Source organism: Achroia grisella, unplaced genomic scaffold, assembly GCF_030625045.1.
Source record: "Achroia grisella isolate CSIRO2021 unplaced genomic scaffold, CSIRO_AGI_Agris_v1 utg241, whole genome shotgun sequence".
Taxonomy (NCBI): Eukaryota; Metazoa; Arthropoda; class Insecta; order Lepidoptera; family Pyralidae; genus Achroia; species Achroia grisella.
The window spans coordinates 4,638,941-4,649,141 of NW_026712734.1; the positions used below are offsets into that span (position 1 = coordinate 4,638,941).

A 10,201-nucleotide genomic window follows, 5' to 3' on the forward strand; every position below is an offset into this window, starting at 1 on the left:
TATTATATATAAATACAAAACTCACAAACTTATGAAATTAAAATAGAACACGTAAGTTTTTGGTGTGAAACAAACTAGAACTCACGACTGTAATTTCTAAGTCAGTATATTAAACCACTACGCCAAAACTATCTTAAAAGTATGTAAAGTAAGGAATGAAACTTTCTCGCAGCGTCAATGTTCCTTTTTATCGTGGGGTTTTTAGTGTGTAGGAGACTCACAGTCCCGTCCGTCCAACCCCTGGGACGGGCGGATCTCAATGAGGGATTTTCCCTAAAAAAAAAGCGTCAATGTTCCTTTTTATCGTGGGGTTTTTAGTGTGTAGGAGACTCACAGTCCCGTCCGTCCAACCCCTGGGACGGGCGGATCTCAATGAGGGATTTTCCCTAAAAAAAAAGCGTCAATGTTCCTTTTTATCGTGGGGTTTTTAGTGTGTAGGAGACTCACAGTCCCGTCAGTCCAACCCCTGGGACGGGCGGATCTCAATGAGGGATTTTCCCTAAAAAAAGCGTCAATGTTCCTGTCTCAACATTGGGTTTTTCAAATCAAGTGTGTGAATAGGAGAATGTTATTTCTTTATGATGTCCCATTCTTTGCTTTTTTTGCCACGCACAACCACATTGTGGAATCACCTTCCAGCAATGGTATTTCCGAACCGATACGATATTGAAACCTTCAAGAAAAGAGCTTATTCCTTTTTAAAAGGCCGACAACGTACTTGCAATTCCCCTGGTGTTGCGGGTGCTCATGGACGGCGGTAATCACTTACCATCAGGTGAGCCGCAAGCTCGTTTGTCCCGTGTTATAAAAAAAATCTTCTCGGTAAGTCATGCACTATTAGTGTGAACTATGAAATGTCTTGTTTGATGGACTGATTTGATACTTAACTTTATTCGCTATAAAATTATTCATGTTAAGACTCGGTTAATAACATAAGTAATGTGCAATACATTGTATTATTGTGTATAATTACAATATTGTACTACGTCAGTAGCCTTTGCACCATCCCAACTGATAACTAGTAAGGTCGTCTGTTACTGTAGATAACACACACAATATTGCAAATGGCATACATTTTGATGATGAGTTCATCAAAATAAATGCTAATAGCTGTGCTCGCGACGTCGTCCGCGTGAAATAGACGACGAAGGATGAATTTTATAAAAACTTTCATCTCCTTTAAGCTTTTTTTTTTTAAACTAAGAAAGTCATATATATATTTATATATAATCAACAGATTAATAAATAAGTTTCAATCTTTCAGCTTTAAAAATAACGATACTTCAAAATAAACTATCATCTTCCCTTCGACTTCGACCCTATTTCGTAATAAAAAGTAGCCTACGTCCTTTCTCAGGGTCTGGACTATCTATGTACTAAATTTCATTTAAATTGGTCGACAAATTTAACAATAACATAAAAATACATAAACCTGTAACATCCGCTTGTATTGAGTTTATTTGAATAAAGATTATTTCTATTTCTATTTTGTCGAATGAATGAAAAGATTTTGAATTTATAAAGACACTAGCTACTCAACCCGGCTTCACACGGGTGTACATGTATTATATATATATAAACCTTCCTCTTGAATCACTCTATCTATAAAAAAAACCGCTTCAAAATCCGTTGCGCAGTTTTAAAGATTTAAGCATACATAGGAACGGACAGACAGCGACAGCGACTTTGTTTTATACTATGTAATGGAGTTAACAAATGTGATATATTAGAAAAAATGCAATGTTACAATTACAACCCTTTAATATAGAATTAAATAACCAGATTTTTGCAATGTTAGCGATTTAATGAGTGGACTAATAGCAATAGTCAGCACATTTTAGCACTATACACGTAGGTATTTCTTAATATTTCATTTGCACCGTTAAACGTGCTTTACTTAAAAATAAAATAAATATTTACCAACCCAAATTACAATTACATTTGCAACTTAAATATTATTACTAGTGAGTATTGCTAATAATTGGACATTAAATTGGGGCTGAAGTGGCCCATTATTGGCAGTTACCATGTCACGTAGTTTCCCTTGATTTTTTTATATATATATTTTATTGAATAGATAATAAATATATATTATTAAGGAATTGTACATAGTGATTATTTGCTTACTGACATCACTCAATGCTGTATTTGTACTTTATCTGTGTGAGAGGCGCCCTCACACAGATAAAGTACAAACCTGCGTTTTTTTACTTACCATCTGTCATTCTCTTGTAAAATTTAAAATTAAATTAAATTTACTTAAAATATTAGAAATCTTACTCAACTATTTAGTCTATATCCCAAACCAATATATTTTATATACGAGTGTGCACGACGCACCTATTTAGTCAATTATTATATTCTTTTATATATATTTAAAATCCATTTTTCTAGTGTTCCATTTTTATTGTTTCTTTTGAAATTATTTTACCATCAGCGGCCGTAGTTTCTCTTAATACTAAAATTAAATTTATTAATAATACAGTCCTTAAGAAACCTCATACATATTATTATACATAGAAAACACCCAGACCGATACAAACAATCATACTCATGAATACAAATGTTTGTGCCGTGCGAGGAATCGAACCCCCCATCGGACGTAAAGCGGTGTGCTAGACCGCTAGACCACCGAGGTCGTCAACCTCAGTCATTAAAAACTAGTATAACAATTCAATACCTAATTGTTTATTTTTATTTTTAATGCATATAATTGGATTTCTAATTACTAGATTCCAGATAAACAACGAGAGCAAACGGACTTCTCAGAATCTTTAAGAGATTAACCAATTAAATATTGCTTCAATTTTTTTGCATGAACTTACGGTCTGGGGAAGTATAACTTAAGTATTGTATCTTTTGTCAATTTATCTATTAGAAAAACAAAATAATTAGCACAGTATGAGCATAAATACGAGCAATCTATTAATACCATTATTTATCAATACTATTATTTCTAATACCACTACTAGATAATAATATAATGTATTATGAAAAAAAATAAAACAAAAAAAACAGACAAAAGAGAAAAAAATTATAAAAAATATATATAAACTGCGGGAAGCCACAATGCATATTATTCGCGTAGCAATAAATGCGTGGTAAAATAAATAAGAAAGAAACGATTAAAAAAAATTGCACAAAAGGGCATGGACCTTCAGTCTATGGAAATAAGGGCGTAACTATAAAAAAAAACCACTACTAGAAAAGCAAATATTCAATTGATACTGTATTAGTAAAAATACTCGCAACGTACAAAAATACAAACGTTTTGTACGTCTACGTTTATTGAAGTCGGTTAAATAGAATATTATAAATAGAATGTAATAGATGCTTATTAATGATTGTACATTAAGATAATTATTATTGTTCATGCAATCTTAATACAGATTCATACAAACCCATAAATCAGTCATACAATACAATACAAACAAATCCAATAACAATTTGCCCACACAATTAATATGAGTTATAAAATTTTATTACATTTTTTCTTAATTGAAATCTTCATTTTATATTTTATTGATATGTTCTATAGAAAATTCAGTTTTTTATCTACCACTAGGTTTGTCGCGTGGCGCTGTCCATATGAAATACATCCTTTGTTGTTGACTAACAATGTATCCTTTACCACACATCTTACTAATATTATAAACGCGACAATTTGTGAGTATGGGCGGATGTTTGTCACTCTTTCACGCAAAAACTACTGAACTGATTTTGATGAAACTTTACAGTAATATAGCTTATACATTAGAATAATAGGTGAAACCGCGGGCAGAGCTAGTATATTATAATATTTTAATTAATATAGTTAAACCGGTTTTAACACGAATAATTTTATGGTAAAGGTATTTACTTCTCTCGACGTTTCGACTAGGTTCCACTAGCTACTTCAGTCAACTCGTGGCCAAGGCTAGTGGAACCCAGTCGGAACGTCGAGAGAAGTAAATACCTTTATTTAACATAAAATTATTCGTGTTAAAACCAATTAAAATATATTAATATATTTAATACTAAACATGAAAGTTTAAAAATAAGTAAAATATATAGGTCGGGTACAAAATCTGATGAAACAGACACATGAAACTAGATCATTTTTACAAGGACACAAAGTTCAAAGTTGAACTTCATTTTTAAAATCTGAAGACTGAAATTCTCATACTTTTTACTCTTGATCACGTGACCGATGAAATGAAGAAAACTCTATGGTCACGTGATTAATGAATTCCGAATGAGTGGTGAAGTCAAAAAATATGATAATTAAAAAGTGCTTTATGTTTATTTGAATAAAGATCATTTCTATTCTAAAATATAAATATGAACTTCACTTTATAGTAAGTACCAACTTGTCGCAACATATCATGCACTATAATCACTATAAACAGCTCTAAGGACAAACTTACAAAACATCAACATAATAATATAGTTTTATTACAAAACCACATGACATTGGAACTCAACCCACATACCTCCCGGTATTTCAAAACCGATCACTAAGCTATAGCAGTGAAGATAATTCGTTGACTTTCACATTTCAGTTTCAGACCTAATCAACGAAATTTAAGTGTATGTTTATTATTTATATTTAACTATATGCAACTTTGTCTGTATTACACTTATTATGTGTATATTTCACCCATATTACCTAATACCTTCTTAAATTATAATCTATATGTTATTACGATGTATAAGCTATATAACTGCAAAGTTTAATCAAAATCCGTGCAGTAGTTTTTGCGTGTAAGAGTAACAAACATCCATCCATACAAACTTTCGCGTTTATAATTTGTACTCGTATATGACAGTTGATAATCGACAGTCGGCCGATGCTGGCAACTGCAACGTACCAGCAGGTGTTTACAATAACACCTTTGATCGAGAAATTACTCATTACTGTTTCTTTAATCTACGAAAACTGATAATATTTTAATTCGCTCGATTATGTACTATCTTGTAGTATTTTCGCAACTAATTACACTTTCGCAATTCACAATTTACCTATTAAATTTAGAATTCAATTGAAACATGACGACCTCGGTGGTCTAGTGACTGCCACCTTACATTAGTCGCGGGTTCAATTCCTAGCATAGTACAAATATTGAGTATGATTGTTTGTATCGATTAGGGGGGATTTTATTTGGTTATTTACAAAAAAAAACTATGTATTTAAGTTCTATCAACTGTTTAGTACTCACAACTCAAACTCTGCTTAGCTTGGGACTAATTTGTTGGGTTCTTATTAATTATTATTAGAAAAAAAAATTGTATCTCCGGACAATTGCACACAATTAACTGAATTCCACGCAGACAATACTACGGGGTTTAGCTAGTATTAATAATTGACGGTCACCGTAGTCTAGCGGTTTAGCATACCACCATACTTCCCATAGTCGCGGGTTCGATTCCTCGCACAGCACAAACATTTGTAATCACTGTGTGAATTGGTGTTTTCTACGTATAATGTGTATATATATACGACGAAAAAAAATCTAAGTGTTTGTATCAGTTATCTAGTACCCATAACACAAGCTTTTTATCTATCTTAACTCTACCCGGACGAAGTTCTATGTATTTGGTCTATCTGTGTGAATTGTCCTGAGATTATTATTAATAATGCTCGTAATTGTCTACCCGGACGAAGTAAAACAGGGTAGCTTTAGCTAGCTTAACTTGGTCTAGGAGGCACTGTGTGAATTATTATTAATAATGCTCGTAATTGTCTACCCGGACGAAGTAAAACACTAGCTTTAGCTAGCTTAACTTGGTCTAGAAGGCACTGTGTGAATTGTCCTGAGATTATTATTAATAATGCTCGTAATTGTCTACCCGGACGAAGTAAAACAGGGTGACATTAACAAAATAAAATATCAGTTGCAAATAACTTAGATAACATAAATATAGTATAGATAAAGAAGTAGATTAATTAATCAATTAAGAAGGATACGATAATAATCGTTAACAAAGATACTTTATCATTGGCATGCTTAGATCGGAGAAATAGAAATATGTGTTTCCTTGGTCAAAGGTTTTAATGTGGTAAAAATTATAATAGGACATTCCTATAGTAAAATACAAATACTAACTTGTAATACAAACTCAGTTCTAGATGACTAGATGGCGCTGTATGATATGCTCTATAATATAATATAATAATAATAATATCAAGACAATTCACACAGCGCCATCTAGACCCAAGTTAAGCTAGCTAAAGCTTGTGTTATGGGTACCATATAGCTGAAACATATACATAGGTTTTTTTTTAAATACATATAATATACATAGAAATCACCCAGACAGATACAAACAATCATACTCAGGAATACAAATGTTTGTGCCGTGCGAAGAATCGAACCCGCGAACATCGGTCGTAAAGCGGAGCGAATTGACATAGAACACACACATAGAGAACAGAACTCAAAAAGCGACAAAATCTATGGGAATAAGACGACGGGTCGGGCGGGCCCAGACTGGGAATCAACCCCAAAATTACCCTATGGCTTTACAGCAGTGGTGAGACTGCTTACCACCTATGCATATGCGATGGGTAAACGAATATAAAAACTGCCAGTTTCTCATTGTAGGTCTAACACCCACTCGTATCCGTATATTCGTTTCTTAATTTATATTACTACCTATACCTACCCGCCACGGATTCCCATAGGCATACATGTATACATACAAACTTTCTTCTTGAATCATTCTATCTATTGCATTAAAATCCGTTGCATAGTTTAAAAGATCTAAGCGAAAAGACATCGGAAGCGACTTCATTTTATGCTATGTAATGTAAATACTAGCTGACCCACGCAATATCGTCTACATCACATTTTTCATTGCTGATCAGTTCCTATTGGTCGTAGCGTGATGTCATACAGCCTATAGCATTCCTCTATAAATTAGCTATTCAACAATGAAAGAATTGCTATAATCTGTATAGTAGACCCCTCAAAATTTATCTCTTTATAATATTACTAGCTACTCCCACCGGCTTCGCACGGGTGTACATGTATTATATATACATACCTTTCTCTAGAATCATCAATACTTAGGGACGGACATACAGCGACAGCGACTTTATTTTATACTATGTAATGATGATAGCATTCCTCTATTTATATAAAAAAAACATCTATCAAAAAGAGCAACACTCTATAAATGGGCTCAACAATAAATGAATTTCCATAATCTATTCAATAGACCTCTCAAAATTTACCTCTTTATAACATTGTTATTGTATAAATGCGTTTAGAAACAGCATTTAGTCGTAGCGTGATATACATTCCACAACATTTTTCGATAATTGATCTATATTTCAGTAAAACAAATTTTTGGAGGACTAAGATGTCGTCTCTTATGCCATAATTTCTCACCCTATAACCAAAACACAGCTTAAAAATAAGCTGTTTGCCAGCTGAAATAAGAGGACATAATATTCTCTACCTATGTACCAAGTTTCATTCGAATCTGTCCACTGGTTGTTTTGTATAGAGGTATAGATGTCCATCTATCTAGTCGAGTTTATAATATTAATAGGATTGTCGTACTAGTATGTATGTATTTAAAATATTTGAAGCAACAAAATACCTTCACGACTGTTCTTCCTGATGGGCTAGTCAGTGTTATCGTCAATTATAAGTGTCGCTAGCAACAAACTATAAAATAATAGGTTCTAATTACTACACAAATGTTTTAACTACTTTTTGCTATCACAAATATTAACAGAAAATGTATAACATAAAAATTATTGAATACAATTAAAAAATCTACAAAAATAAAAATTAATTATCGAATGTAAGCGCATCCCTAAAAACACTAATGTCTCTAATTATAAGTTTTTTTGTTGTAATTCTATCAGAACGAGACTTGTATAAAAGAAAAATTTAGAAGTATTGCACGAAAAAGTGATAAATTTAAGAATAAATAACAATACAATAAAAATGAAAGTTTTTAGAAATTTGACATTTGATTGATGTTTCAATACTGCAAATGGAGGATTTGGCCTCTCTATATTCTGTAGAACACTAGTGCCAATTTATTTATTTATAAAACTACATGTTCTTGCTGACTATCATTATTACATAGTACAAAACAATGTCGCTATCGCTCTGTCCTTATGTATGCTTAAATCTTTAATACTACGCAACGGATTTTGAAGCGGTTTTTTTAAATAGATAGAGTGATTCTAGGAGAAGATTTATATATATAATACATATACACCCGGGCGTAGTTAGAGCAAGTAGCTAATTTATTTAATAAACTTCATGCTCTTGGTGAATATTACAGTATATAATAAACATACGCAATAATACCAAGAAATAAACATACTCAACTAAATATGAATTTAAATAGTCTACAGCAAAATACTTGTATATAAGAATACAATATTTTGCACGTCAAACTGAAAAATATTTGAATCAAACAATACAGTAGAACGACGTTTTTGCACAACTACTGTACTCTGCTATGCTATTAATGCTATTTATAACTTATCTTCTCTTTATGACAACACTACTATAAAATCTAATAACGCTATTGTTTCAATATTTCTCTCATTACAGCATGCCTCAGGATTTTATCTGTATCTATTGCCTAAGTCTTTCAAACAAACAAGTCAATCAAATTTTCAACTTCCTACACAAACCAATAAAGAAACGAACGAATCTCTATCTAACGAAACTGTTTAATGGACCACTAATTCTACGCTACAATATGCAAAACACAAATCTGATCGAAACCATATATACCAGTTACTTATCATATAATTATTAACAAATGTAACAATCCTTGAACTACTAAATACAGATATTGAAAGCAAAAACATTAAATAAATAAACTCACCGAAAAACTGAATCCTTATAAAACAATTACAATAATATAACACTAAACACTGAATACCGAGCGATTGTCACTATATTAACACGATTATTTCATTTAATCCGTTATATTGTACAGTGGTCCACACGTTCGCATCTGACGGGAAATGCTCGCGTACTGGCGAGACAAACGATTGTAAGTTGCCGAGTTGTTGTCTCAACAAAAAAACTAAGGTCAACACAAACATAATCAAAATCGTACCAGATATCTGTTAGATTGTAATAAAGTAAGCGATGTTTTGTACGCTACTTTATGATTAGAATTGAATCTAATCTTATATTCTATTTCAATCCAATCCAGTACTGTATCGACGTTTTTGTAATGTATATATACATGATTAGAGGAAGTGTTTCTTGCCAGAATATGCCAAAACACAGGGGAAAAGGGGATTGTTAGTAATGTGGACTGATTATCTTATTGCTAGCAATGTAATGTCAGGTTGACTCTACCTAGTTTCTCCTGGATCGTAATAACTTCTTGGTGAATTTGCCACGATGGGCTAACTAATCTGACTTCATGCTCATCCTATCAGCCTCCACTGATGCCCCGCCAGCGTAAGCCGTTAGCGCAGGCGGGAACACCATTTCATTATCGTCCATAAAACACACAAATACCTTAACTATAAAATAGCCAGTAGGCTCTAGTGCAACTGTATGTGGGCCTCAATTCATCGCTTCCTTTAATCATGTTATACATGTTATACATCTGGAATGATTTTTAAAAATATAATGTAAAATAACATTATATTTCTAAAAATAAATCCAGATTAAATTGGAATAACTTTATTCTATTAGAGACTTTTATAATATGTCAAATCTACCATCAGTTCAAAATGCTTTCAAGCTAAGAACAACTGACAAGAAACTCAGTTATAATCAATTGATTGAATGTCACTTAGCTCATTCAATGACGGTGAAAAATGAAAATAATGGTAAAAGGTACAAAATGCGATATTCCAATGTCGATCTAATGGTTGGTTCTAATATTAGCCTGACTGGAAAGTAGTAGGAATCATTAGATCAATATTACTGTAAAACTGTCGCTACATCGGATCAAAAGTAATGTTAGTAATTGCAATTGTTGTTCCTTATTGCTAAAGTCTTTAAAGAGCAACACACAAGTTTCTTGCTCGTTCTTCTTGTGATGAGACAGCTTTCCGAACGAGTGGTAGATAAAAAACAAATTGTTATGACTATTCAAAAGTGCTTAAATTAAGTTTATTTGAATAAATGATTTTCTATTCTATTCTATTCTTTCGTCTTCTCACATCTTTTCGACTTCTGATCAGTTCCCCCAACCACAGCTCTGGTAATATCATTAGCAT

General features: G+C 32.4%; 1 protein-coding gene across 1 annotated transcript in view; it reads right to left on the minus strand.

Annotated features, from left to right (window-relative positions):
• Window positions 1-9,006, minus strand: part of LOC131842670 (ATP-binding cassette sub-family D member 1) — a 57,222-nt gene extending 48,216 nt beyond the window's left edge. Inside the window, exon 1 of the mRNA XM_059191241.1 lies at window positions 8,842-9,006. The gene's annotated coding sequence lies outside the window, so the exon portion shown is untranslated. The remainder of the gene's footprint in view (window positions 1-8,841) is intronic.
• Window positions 9,007-10,201: the final 1,195 nt, after the last annotated feature.